This window comes from Prionailurus viverrinus, chromosome F1, assembly GCF_022837055.1.
Source record: "Prionailurus viverrinus isolate Anna chromosome F1, UM_Priviv_1.0, whole genome shotgun sequence".
Classification (NCBI taxonomy): domain Eukaryota; kingdom Metazoa; phylum Chordata; class Mammalia; order Carnivora; family Felidae; genus Prionailurus; species Prionailurus viverrinus.
The window spans coordinates 55,407,113-55,420,700 of record NC_062577.1 but is presented as its reverse complement, the minus strand read 5'-3'; positions in this window follow the sequence as shown (position 1 = coordinate 55,420,700).

Below are 13,588 nucleotides of genomic sequence, written 5' to 3'. Positions count from 1 at the left end.
GGCCCGCCTGCACCCGCCACTCCTTGGTACCACTATAGAATACGGTTTTTATTGGTGTGTGCACAGATTTACATCTGTACGATCTAGACGGAGAGAGAGCCTACTGCATCGTTCTCCATCAGAACCAGAGTCAGAAGTCACCTGTGGCTAAGGCTTTAAAGTGACATACGTAACATCTGAAATAACTCTTCAACACTATAATGGAATTGTGTCTTATCCAAAAGCCACTGAAGATTTGCAACACTACTGAGCCATTCGCACTTAATACTATTGACAATAGAAAAGTGTATGTGTACTGTCTGTTAGCTGGAATTAAAATTAAAAGGAAAAGAGGAAAAACGTATGTGTAGAAAAATAAGGTCAGAATTATGACCTTATGAGTTAAAAGAATATTTCTGACAAAACCTGAAAAACCTGAATTGGTATATATTCTCCCAATAGTATGCCATTCTAATACATATGTATATTCCACTGTGTGTGTGTGTGTGTGTGTGTGTGTGTTTCTTGGAGGTAGATTAAGATGTCTTAATAAATGGTACTGTATTTAGAAAACAGCAATATAGAAAACTATCTTGGCTTATATATATTGTAAAACTAAATGAAGCATTATTTAGACCTGTGGTTTGATGTGACAATACTTAGAACACACGATATATTGATTGGAAGGGATTGGTATCATATATGACTGACAGAAGAAAAGCTGGCTGGGCCGGGGGTCGGGGGGGGGGGAGGCAGATAACTGAAAAGCTCTCACGTTAGGATAGGATTTAGTACAATAGAAGTCTGATTGGAGTCAGGAAGCTGTGGCTTCTAAATATATTAAGACAGATTGAATAGAGGAAGTCTGACTAGGTCTGTCCAGCCTTGTTCAGATTGCACATACATAAATCTTGCACATATAACTGTGCAATGAGTCATTGTAGGTGATCCAGACAGTGATTTAAATGAAATTCTCATTTTGTACTACGAAGATTCAACTGTTGAGGTATTACTATTTATCTTCATGATGTGAACCAATAAAACTAATTCTTTTGTCAGTGGCTGAAGACAGCCCCAAGTGGAAAGCAGAAGCTTAAATATAAAGAGCTCGGAATTGTCAGGGTGCCTGAGTGGCTCAGTTGGTTAAGCGGCCGATTTCGGCTCAGGTCATGATCTCACAGTTTGTGAGTTTGAGCCCCTCGTCGGGCTTCGTGCTGACACCTGGGAGCCTGGATCCTGCTTCAGATTCCGTGTTTTCCTCTCTCTCTCTCTCTCTCTCTCTCTCTCTCTCTCTCTCCCTCCCCCACTCATGCTATGTCTCTCTCTCTCACAAAAACAAACATTAAAACATTTTAGAAAAAATTTATAAAGAGCTCAGAACTGTCAAACTCTGACCCCTTCAAACTGAAAACGAACTGAAACATTTGGACAGAACTTCCACAACCCACAGACTGAGGGATTATTTCAGAGTAATAAAGCCAAGTAATTTCACTGTGCCTTAAGGACACAGGCAAGTACAAATACAAATTTGCATTTCATTTAGCAGTGGTATCATAAGCATTAATTCTGGCATCACTATTGTGGATCTATTTCTTTTATTGGCAAGTAAAATAAATCAGTCATTCTGTTAGCTTTGTTATGAATCAAGAGTTTCAGGGGCGCCTGGGTGGCTCAGTCGGTTGAGCATCCGACTTCAGCTCAGGTCACGATCTCGCGGTCCGTGAGTTCGAGCCATGCGTCGGGCTCTGGACTGACGGCTCGGAGCCTGGAGCCTGCTTCCGATTCTGTGTCTCCCTCTCTCTATCCCTCCCCTGTTCATGCTCTGTCTCTCTCTGTCTCAAAAATAAATAAACGTTAAAAAATTAAAAAAAAAAAAAGTTCGAAGAAAAGAGCCAAATTCATTTAAAAAAAAAAGTTTCAGACTGACAATTACATGAGTCATCTATGATAAAAATAATGAGGCCTAATTATAGTTTGAATATAGGATTAAGACTTTTCAGTTTGGTCTCTAATATCAATTTCCACTGAAGGGAACTGGGGCTTAGGAAACTAGCTGATTGCACGTCTGGGACAGGGCAGGTATAAGATGGGTACGGGATGTCTTGTTACCAGAAAGCAAAGACACTTAAAAGAATTTGCCCACTTTTGTCCAAAGGCTACACGGGCAGCTTAAGGATTGCTTTGGCTAACTTGTGACCTTCCAATCACCAAAACATAACTAATGACTACAAATAATCGAAACAAATCAAGTCAGTGAAAAGCCATCAGTTCATCACATTTTCTAGGAGAAAAAAAGGAGGGGCTCCTGGGTGGCTCAGTCGATTAAGTGTCCAACTTCGGCTCAGGTCATGATCTCCTGGTTCGTGAGTTCGACCCCTACGTCGGGCTCACTGCTGTCAGAGCAGAGCCCGCTTTGGATTCTTGGTCTCCCTTGCACTCTCTGCCTCTCTCTCTTTCAAAAATAAAAATAAAAAATAAACATTAGCAAAAATTTTAAATAAAAAAATAAACATTAAAAAAATCATATGGTATAAAAAGTGGGTTATAAAAGATTATGTTATTTTGGGATGCCACTTTAATATCTTTATGGTTTTTGGCCCTGGTAGATGCGTACAATATAAAAAAAAAAAAAACCTGCAGTATTCCATAAAGTTCCAAAACTTATTTGGATATGAGGGATCCGATGGCATGAAATTAAGGTGCCTTTGTCGCCAGATGGAAAGATTTAAATAACTGAAGAATTTTAAAAAGTGCAAAATCCCACTGAAGCAGTGAAGTACGTTACCTCAGATTCCGTGAGTAGGCAGAAGAGATAAACTTGCTCTTGGTTAAGTCTAGATAATGTCGGCCATGGGACCAAGCCCTCTTCAGGGGGCAATGGGGTGTCCGCTGTAGAGACAGGTCCCTGGGGTTCCCCCCTGTGGTGGGTAGTGGGACAGAAGCACCGCATCCCGGACACGGTTTTCTCTGACCTCTAGTGGTTCCCTCTAATAATAACTGGAACTAACAACAGTTTCAAGTTGTCAGCCATTTTAAAAGAAATGGCGTGGCATTTGGGGGCTTTGGGCTGGGATTCTATCCATTCAGCGTGGCAAGCGGGATCAGCTCACACACGGAGCAGAGCCTTTGATTGATAAATGTGTCATGACCTAAATGCAGCTTGACGGACCACCCTTTTCTAAAATTAGGTCCACAAGGAAACGTGCAGAAGGGGTTGCTGTTGACGAAAATGTTGGCAACATTAGCGGCACAGCCAGCTGGGATTCCAGAAGCCCAAGTGTGAAAACTTGCAGGGTCAGACTTTGAACCGAATCACTTATGACACCTCTGAAGCCAACTTCCTCGTCAGAGAATGGGGGCGTAAAAGAAATGATTTGTCAGGACACATCTGTCCCTGATATTTTGAGAACGCAAAGTGGACACGAATTTAAGTATCCAAACCAGTCCTTCAGTCTGGATTCATTTCTCCTTTTTTTTTTTTTTTTAAACTGCAAGAGAATAAATACTTATTAAGTCTCGGGATCGAACGGTGGTTATGAGTAATGAAAGAACTGATATAGGAAAGACCAATAATTCAGAAGCCACCATTAAGAAAAATAAAAGACAGGGGCACCTGGGTGGCTCAGTCAGTTAGGCATCCGACTCTTGGTTTCGGCTCAGGTCATGATCTTGCGGTTCAGGGGATTGAGTCCCATGTCCGGCTCTGCGCTGACAGTTCGGAAACTGCTTGGGATGCTCTCTTGCTCTCCCCCTTTCTCTCTCTGCCCCTCCCCTGCTCGTGCTGTCTCTCTCTCTCTCTTGAAATGAATAAATAAACAAAAAACCTTAAACAAACAAACAAAAAGACAAAAGGCAGCAAGTGAGAAATGTTGGCAACAAATAAGAAAAACAATAATAGCAAACTTTTTATTTATTTATTTATTTATCTATTTATCTATCTATTTATTTATTTATTTTTAAACCTTTGCCCTGTTTTAGATAGCTCACATTTATTAGGGGCTTACAAAGTGCCCGACGTAGCCTACAAATTCTACATGGCTTCATTTCATGGATTCATGTCTTTCCACAGCTAAGGAAAACCCCTTTAACAAACGGGATCATACTTTCAGTTATTTATTTTTAATTTTTTTTTATAGTTTATTTTGAGAGAGAGACAGAGAGAGCAAGAGCGGAGGAGGGGTCAAGAGAGAAGGAGAGAGAGAATCCCAAGCAGGCTCCTCACTGCCAGTGCAAAGCCCGATGTGGGGCTCGAACTCACGAACTGGGAGATCATGACCTGGGCTGAAACCAAGAGTTGGACGCTTAACTGACTGAGCCACCCAGGTACCCCCAGGATCATACTTTTAAATGAAGCGGGTTAAAGAAGACATCACTGCTCAAATTTTAGATCCCATTGTGTACTTAACAGCTGAAGACAAAAAGTGCTGGGGTTCGGTCACCCCTTCCAGCCTAAAGGGACTGTTTGTAAAGGAAACGGCTCAGGAAAATAGGCTGTCTGCCTATCTTGAGGCCATTTAATTCTCCAATAATAATAATAATAGTAAGAATGCATTTTTCCCTTGCTGGTGAGGAGGACCGCAAGAAAGCTGCAGGAAAAGTGCCAAAGAGGACTGTTTTTTTAGAGAGAGAACGGACGCCATTTTGATGTCAGCAAAGCAGAGACGCCATCGGGGAAGAATCACCAGCATCTTGTTTTCTGGTATGTATCAGGTATATTTTTCCCCCAAACCATTCCGCTCTCAAGGGAGAACAAAGGGAGATTAAGACGCTACCGAAAAGTATACAAATTTGGGGTCACCTGTCTTGAAAGAAGAGCACCGAAAGAGGTCCACTAAATGAAGGCGCAGGCATTGAATTACACATTCTGATGGGAGAAAACAACAGTGATTTAAGAATAGGTCTATTCCCATTGTGTGCGACCTGTCTCCACAACTCGTTTCATCTTACGAAACCGAAACTCTGTACCGATTTAAACATCTGACTCTCAATTTCCCTCTCCCCCAGTCCCTGGCAGCCACCCATTCTACGTTCTTCTGTCTCTACGCAGTTGACTAGCTACGTCGTTAAATGGAATCATCCAGCGATTCCATTCTTTTTCTTTTTGTGACCGGCTTGTTTCAGTTCACATAATGTCCTTCAAGCGTCATCCATGTTTCTTCCTCTTTAAGGCTACCATTCCAATGTATGTACATACCAAATTTTGTTTATCCCTTCACCTGCCGACGAACATGTCCGCCTTCGGGCTATTCTGAAGGATGTTGGCGGCCATGATCATGGGTGCGCAAGCATCTGCTGTCTTTCTTCTGAGTGTACACCTAGGAATGGAATCGCAGGACCACATGGTGATCCTATTTTTCATCTTTTTTCCACCTGGCCAGCTATATTAAAATATAATTCACAAACCCCATTATAGCATATTTAGAGCGCACAACATGATGATTTAATATATGAATAGTCTCTGTTTCTTTGAGTTTGCCTTTTTTAGGTTTCACATGTAAGTAATGCTAGGCTATTGAAGACCCCAAGCTGCCTCTGCCCTTCCAAACTCTCTGACTCAGAGATCCCCCCATCGTGCTGCTGAGAGATATCACCTAGGCAGGAACCCCTCCCCCCACCAATTCCTCTCTCCTCTGGGACTTTCTTGTCCTTTTCTCCTCTGGGTGGAGGCCCCAGGATGCTGTCACTGGAAGGTCTCCTGCTGCAAGGGACTTCCCTTCCCACGCTGCAGGTCAAAACACAGTCCAAGTAAAGCTGACTGTGTGCTACCGCCATCTGGTGGTCATGCCTTTGCCTTGATCTTGCCCCAATCCTCAAACTCACTGTAATTATATGTAGAACTTCCCATAGAAATAGTCTGGAGGATATACAGCAAATTATTAGCAGTACTTTATGGATGGTGAGGCATTTAATTTTTTTTCTTTTGGCTTATCCATAGTATCTTTTTAAAAAAATGGAGATATAATTGACACATAGTATTACTTTCAGATGTACAACATGATTCGCTATTTATGTATATTGTGAGATGATCACCATCATAAGTCTAGTTAGAATCCATCACCACACAGAGTTACCCTTTTTTCTCGTGATGAGAACTTTAAGATCTGCTCCCTTAGGAACTTTCAGATACGTAAGACAGTATGTTAATGATAGTCACCAGGCTGTACATTATATCCCTATGACTTATGTATTTTATAACTGGAAGTTTGTGCCTAGGACTCTCTTCACCCATTTTGCCCACCCCCGCATCCGGTAACCACCAATGTCTTCTCTGTACCTATGAGCTCTGTTTTTCAATTTTCTTCTTTTTAGATTCCACATGTGAGATCATATGGTATTTGTCTTTTCTGACTTATTTCACACTATATATGCCACATTTTCTTTATCCGTTAATCCACCGATGGACACTTTGGTTGTTTCCATGTCTTGGCTATTGTGACTAAAGCCACAATGAGCATAGGGGTGCAGATATCTTTTCGACTTAGTGCTTTTCTTTTTCCTTTGGATAAATACCCAGAAATGCAATTGTTGGATCCTATGGTAGTTCTAGTTTGTATTGATTGTTTGAGGAACCTCCGTACTGTTTCCCATAGTGGCTGCATCATTTACATTCCCACCATCAGTGCACAAGGGTTCCTCTTTCTCCACTTCCTTGGCATTTGTTGGCTTTGATAACAGCCATTCCAAACAGGTGTGAGCTGACATCTCATTGCAGATTTGCATTTCTCTGATGATTAGTGATGTTAAACACCGATTTTCATGTACCTGTTGCCCATTCGTATGTCTTCTTTGGAAAAATGCCTATTCAGATCTTTTGCCCATTTTTTTAATTGGATTTCTTTCTTTCTTTCTTTCTTTCTTTCTTTCTTTCTTTCTTTTTTTGGCCACTGAGTTGTATAAGTTCTTTATATATTTTGGATATTAGCCCCCTATTAGAGATGATTTCCAAAGGTTTTCTCCAATTCTGTTGGATTTTGTTTCATTTTGTTGACGGATTTCCTTTGCTGTGCAGAAGCTTTTTAGTTTGATGCGGCCCCGCTTGTCTATTTTTGCTTTTGTTGTCTTTGCTTTTGGTGTCAGATCCAAAGTGTCATCACCAAGAGCGATATCAAGGAGCTTACAGTTTGTTTTCTTCTAGCAGTTTTATGGTTTCAGCTCTTAAAAGCATCTGGGTTGTCAGATGTGGTTTTCAAACTCTTTGCCTCTTAGGGAGAAGCTGTAGGAAGAGTTTCCCCCTGACTGTGGGCTGCAGAGCAGGGGGTGGAATTACGGCATCGTTGTGCCTCAGTATCTCCTACCCATCATGATGTGAGGGGTTTTTTGCCCAATGCATAGGAGTTGCCTGGCTGGTTTCTGGTTTTCTTTCAGAGGGAGTTGTTTGGTATGTACATGTAGATTCAGTGTGTCGACGACGGGAGCAGGCAGGTTCAGGATCCTTCTCCCTTACTATCTTGAACCAGAACCAGCTTTATTTTCTAAATTTTCATTGAACAGGTCACTTTTGTAAGAAAAGGAAGAAAACATTTTGTTATTTCTTTAAACAGGAGAGGTATAAGATTATTTTAAAAATTATTTTAAAAAATTTATTTATTTAGTTTATTTTGTAACATTTATTTATTTTTGAGAGACAGAGAGACAGGGTGCAAGCGAGGGAGGGTCAGAGAGAGAAGGAGACACAGGATTCAAAGCAGGCTCCAGGTTCCGAGCTGTCAGCACAGAGCCCGACATGGGGCTCAAACCCATAGACTGTGAGATCATGACCTGAGCTGAAGTTGGATGCCTAACCAACTGAGCCATTTTATTTTATTGTGGAGAGAGAGAGCGCAGAAGTGGGGGAGAGGGGCAGAGGAGAGGAGAGAGAATCTCAAGCAGGCCCCACACTCGGCACACAGCCTGACACGGGGCTCGATCCCATGACCTGAGCCGAAATCAAGAGTTGGTCGCTTAACTGATTGAGCCACCCAGGTGCCCCTTATTACTCTTCTGAATTATTTTATGACTCCTGGATAGAAAAATAAGTCAAGGGCACAGGAACAGCTCCAAGGATGAAATTTCTGAATTGCTGTAAGTGTCCTTTGCAAAACTGAGCCAAACAGAAAAGGCACCAAGAGACAGAACAGGTAAACACGGATTTCTAGAAAATTTTGAGAGTGACTTAGGAAGGAAACCAAAAGATAATTATGAACAATAAGCATGGGTTCACTGAGAAAAACATTATAGTAGATAACCTTTCTCTCCTCCTCCTTCCCTTTTAAATATCATTATTAATGAGTATCATGGAAAGTATATCTGAATTAAGCTAAACATTTGGCAAAATCAAAACACGGGGGAGTGAGCTCAATAATAGACGTAACAGACTCACGACCGGTTGACTGAAATACACGGAGATTCAGAAACTGCCCACACACTTGTGCTTCAAGCACCTCCCGATACAGGATGGAGCTGGGGGGAGGGGGGGAGGAGGGGGGAGGGAAGAGGGGTCTGCTCTGGGACAATCATTCTCTTTGTGCTCTCGTGTCCGGGCCTGTGAATATTTAGGGCAGGCTGGCCTCGTCCCCGGTGCTGTGGAAGCAGCCAGCCTATAGGAGATTCAGCGTCATGAGAGCCCTTTCGAACCATCGGTATTTTGACTCTTGGACTGGGTTTATTACCAATTACTCTAGGCATGGCTCACAATAGTTGTACAAATTACAACTGGGGCTGAGAAGTTTATCCCAAGTGGGTACAATACCAAACTTCAGAATAGCTCACAGAGATTTCTTTCTGTCTTTCTTTCTTTCTTTAAAATTTGATTTTTTTATGTTTTTTTTTTTTTTTTTTTTTTCAACGTTTATTTATTTTTGGGACAGAGAGAGACAGAGCATGAACGGGGGAGGGGCAGAGAGAGAGGGAGACACAGAATCGGAAACAGGCTCCAGGCTCTGAGCCATCAGCCCAGAGCCTGACGCGGGGCTTGAACTCACGGACCGCGAGATCGTGACCTGGCTGAAGTCGGACGCTTAACCGACTGCGCCACCCAGGCGCCCCAAAATTTGATTTTTTTAATTTACATCCAAATTAGTTAGCACAGGGTGCAACAATGATTTCAGGAGTAGATTCCTTAATGCCCCTTCCCCATTTAGCCCATCCCCCTCCCACAACCCCTCCAGCAACCCTGTTTTTTTCTCCATATTTAAGAGTCTCTTCTGTTTTGTCCCCCTCCCTGTTTTTGTATTGTTTTTGCTTCCCTTCCCTTATGTTCATCTGTTCTGTGTCTTGAAGTCCTCATGTGAGTGAAGTCATATGATATTTGTCTTTCTCTAATTTCACTTAGCTTAATACCCTCCAGTTCCATCCACGTAGTTGCAAATGGCAAGATTTCATTCTTTTTGATTGCCGAGTAATACTCCATTGTATATATATATATACCACATCTTCTTTATCGAGAGAATAACTTATTGATGGCATAAGCAAAAAATAATCAACTCAACATAACACAGGTCCCATTTTGACGATATCAGCATTTTGAGAATCCATAATGAGCGTGGCTTTGTCTATATATAAAAAGACGTAAGTTGGACAGTGTACAAAATGTTTTAGGAACATTTGATTTCTCACAGACATTAAACAGGTGGGTTTTTCTACTGTTTTGTTTGCTTTACTACTTCCATGGCACCATCGAAGTTAAAATATGACTTATCTAGAGAGGCCCCTGGGTGGCTCAGTCGGTTAAGCTTGACTATTGATTTCGGCTCAGGTCATGATGTCACAGTTCTGCAGACAGTGCAGAGCTTGCTTGGGATTCTGTCTCCCTCTCTCTGCCCCTCCCCTGTTGGTGCTCTCTGTCTCTCAAAATACACAAACCTAAAAAAAGGACAATTCAGAATATAAATTTAGAGAAAGGAAAATATTAAATTATCTACACAAGAAAGAGAATTCATTTTTCATGTTCCCAAACCTACAGACCACAGGATTTATGATTTTCACATTTGAAAACATCTACAGATTTACTTACTACTCCCCCGAGCACAGTACATCCTTGTACTATGATTACATATGCTTTATTTCATTTACTGATCTCCGCTGGTAACGTCCAGATAAGCCTTGACCAGCTTCTTACCCAGGTTACAGTTCATTATCTCCTGTCTACAGGACATCTCCTCCATTCAGAGTCTGTCACCTGAGCTGGCATCTATTGTTAATGTACTGATGTTATTGTACAATGATCAGGGGAGGGGCAGAGAGAGAGGGAGACACAGAATTCGAAGCAGGCTCCAGGCTCTGAGCTGTCGGCACAGAGCCCGATGTGGGTCTTGAACTCACAAACTGTGAGATCATGACCTGAGCTGATCATGACCTGGACGCTTAACCGACTGAGCCACCCAGTTGCCCCATGTGTCTTTATATTTAAAGTGGTTTTTTTTTTTTTTTTTAGGTAGCATGTAGATTTTTTATATTTTAATAAAATTTGACAATTGCAGCCTTTTAGTTGGGGCTTTTGGCCACTGATATTTAATGTAGTTATTGACATGGTCGGGTTTAAACCTTCCATTTGCTGTTTGTTTTCTATTTTCCCACCTGTTCTTTTGTTCATTTGTTTCTTTTTCTGCCCTTTTTTTTTAAATTCTAGTTTATCTCCTTTGTTTTTCATTAGCTATAAGTCTACTGTGTCTTTTCAGTGGTTTCTTTAATATTTATAGTATACATTTTTAACTTATTAACATCTATGCATTATGCCACTATGCATAAGATATAAGAACCTTGCAAAAATCTTCAGATCTTTGTGCTACATTTCACAAGTTTTATTTCTACATGTTATAAATCCTATAAGAACATTGTTACTATTTTTGCATTAAACATAGTTGTTAATTTGGCTCTCTTTATTCCTTTGTGTAGATGCAGATTCCCATCTGGCATACTTTTCCATCTGCCTGAAGGACTTCCTTTAACATTTTTTAGAGTATCAAGTCTGTTGGTGATAAATTCTTTCAGCTTTTGTTATGTCTGAAAATCTTTATTTCACCTTTGTTTTTGAAAAATATCATATCTGAGTATAGAATTCTAGTTTGAGTTTTATTTTTTCTAGTACTTTTTTTTCCAAAAATTTTTTTAAATCTATTTTTGAGAGAGAGAGAGAGAGAGAGAGAGAGAGAGAAAACGAGTGGGGGAGGGGCACAGAGAGGGGGAGACACAGAATCCAAAGCAGGCTCCAGGCTCCGAGCCGTCAGCAGAGTCCGAAGCAGGGCTCAAACTCATGAACGGTGAGATCATGGCCAGAGCCGAAGTCAGACGCTTAACTGACTGAGCCACTCAGGTGCCCCTCCAGTGCTGGTTTGTTTTTTTTTTCCCCCATCTTATATTGTTTTTGACAGGAAGTCTGTTAATCTCTTTGTTCTTCTTTCTGTAATATGTGTTTTCTCTGTGGCTGATTTTAAGTTGTTTCATCACCGATTTTATTTTTTATTGATTTTAAAGCAATTAAATTTAATATGCCTTGGTATCATTTCCTTCATGTTTCTTGACCCTGGAATTTGTTACACATTTTGGGCCCATTAGTTCATGGTTTCTAGCAAATTTAGGAACATTCTAGCTATCGTAACTTCAACTGCGTCCCGTTGCCTCAACTTCCTCGGGCGCTCGTGCACAAACATTGGACTGCTTGGCATTGTCCTTCAGGTCACTTGATGCATTGCCCATCTTTTCTCAGCCTTTTTTTTTTTTTTTCTGTTTCAGTTTGGATAGTTTCTTTTCTTTCTGTGTGTGTGTGTGTGTGTGTGTGTTTAAAGTATGCCACGCCCATGAATGTGGGCTGGCCTTGGGGACTTGCTTTTTTTCAATTTTATTTTTTTAATTTACATCCAAATGAGTTAGCATATAGTGCCACAATGATTTCAGAGTAGATTCCTTAATGTCCCTTACCCATTTAGCCCATTCCCCCCTCCTACACCCCTCCAGTAACCCTGTTTGTTCTCCATATTTATGAGTCTCTTATGCTTTGTACCCCTCCCTGTTTTTATTTTTGTTCCCCTTCCTTTGTGTTCACCTGTTTTGTCTCCTAAAGTCCTCATAGGAGTGAAGCCATATGATATTTGTGTTTCTCTGACTAATTTCACTTAGCATAATACCCTCCAGTTCCATCCACATAGTTGCAAATGGCAAGATTTCATTCTTTCTGATTGCCGAGTAATACTCCATCGTATATATATACATCTTTATCCGTTCATCTATCGATGGACTTTTGGGCTCCTTCCATACTTGGCTATTGCCAAGCAGTATTGACTACTGCTATAAACATTGGGGTGCATGTGTCCCTTCGAAACAGCACACCTGTATCCTGTGGATAAATGCCTAGTAGTGCAATTGCTGGGTCATAGGGTAGTTCTATTTTGATTTTTTGAGGAACCTCCATAATGTTTTCCAGAGTGGCTGCACCAGCTTGCATTCCCAAGTTTGGATAGTTTCTACGTCTTCAAGTTCACCATCTTTTCTTCTACAATGTCTAGTGGGTAAACATCCAGTTCCAACCAGTACATGTTTCTCCTCAGAAATTATAATTTTCATTTTGAGATGTCGGAGTTGTGCTATTTTATACCACTCATGTCTGTACTTAATGTATTTAACCTTTTCTCCGGCTTTCTGAACATGCGAAATATAGTTACTCTGTTTCAATGTCTGTCTACTAATGATCTCACCTCTGCCACTTCTGGTGTCCACTGATTTTTTCCCCCTGCATATTTGCATACAGGGAAACTTTTGAATGGATGCTAGATACTGTGAACAATACTATGTTGGTGAGTGCCCATTTTGTACTCCTATTAATATTCTTAAACTTTGTTGGGTGTCTGGGTGGCTTAGTCGGGTACACATCTGACTCTTGACTTTGGCTCGGGTCATGATCTCGTGGTTGTGAGATCGAGCCCTGCATTGGGCTCTGTGCTGTCAGAGCTTGGGATTCTCTCTTTCCTTCGCTCCCTGCCCTCCCCTGCTCATGCTCTCTCAAAATAAAGAAATAAACTTAAAAAAATATTCTTAAATTTTGTTCTGGGACACAGTTGAGTTACTCAAATAGTTATCCTTCTGAATAGTGCTTACGTTTGGTAAACCAGGACCAAAACAGTTAGTTTCCACAGCTGAGGCAAAACTTCTGAATAGGCACTGACCTATGAACCATGAGGTTTTTCACTAAGGCTGGTCGGAAAGGGCACGACTTCTGTACAAGGTCCGGTTCTGCGAATCCTTCCAGGTGGCTCTTTCACTGGCCTCGCGTTTCCTCCCATGTTTGATCTCCGCAGACCTTTGAGGTTTTTGTAAAGCTCCCTTCCAGACTCTAGCTGCCTTGACCTCCCTGGTGTCTCAGCTCTGGCTCCTTAACGAGGGTGAACGCTAGGTTCTACTTGGGCTCCCCCTTCCCTGTGCCACAGCCTGGAAACACTGTCGAGGGAAGTAGCTGGGGCAACAGCTACAGGGGTCATTTCGTTTCCTCTCAGGGATCGCTGGCCTTCACTGACTGGTAGCCAGTGTCCTGAGAACATTTCGCCAAAATGAAAACATCGCATGCACCTGTTGTTTCATAGATTTTGTCTAATTTTTTCCTTGTTTGAGGTGAAAGGATAACTATGGTACTTGTTATCCA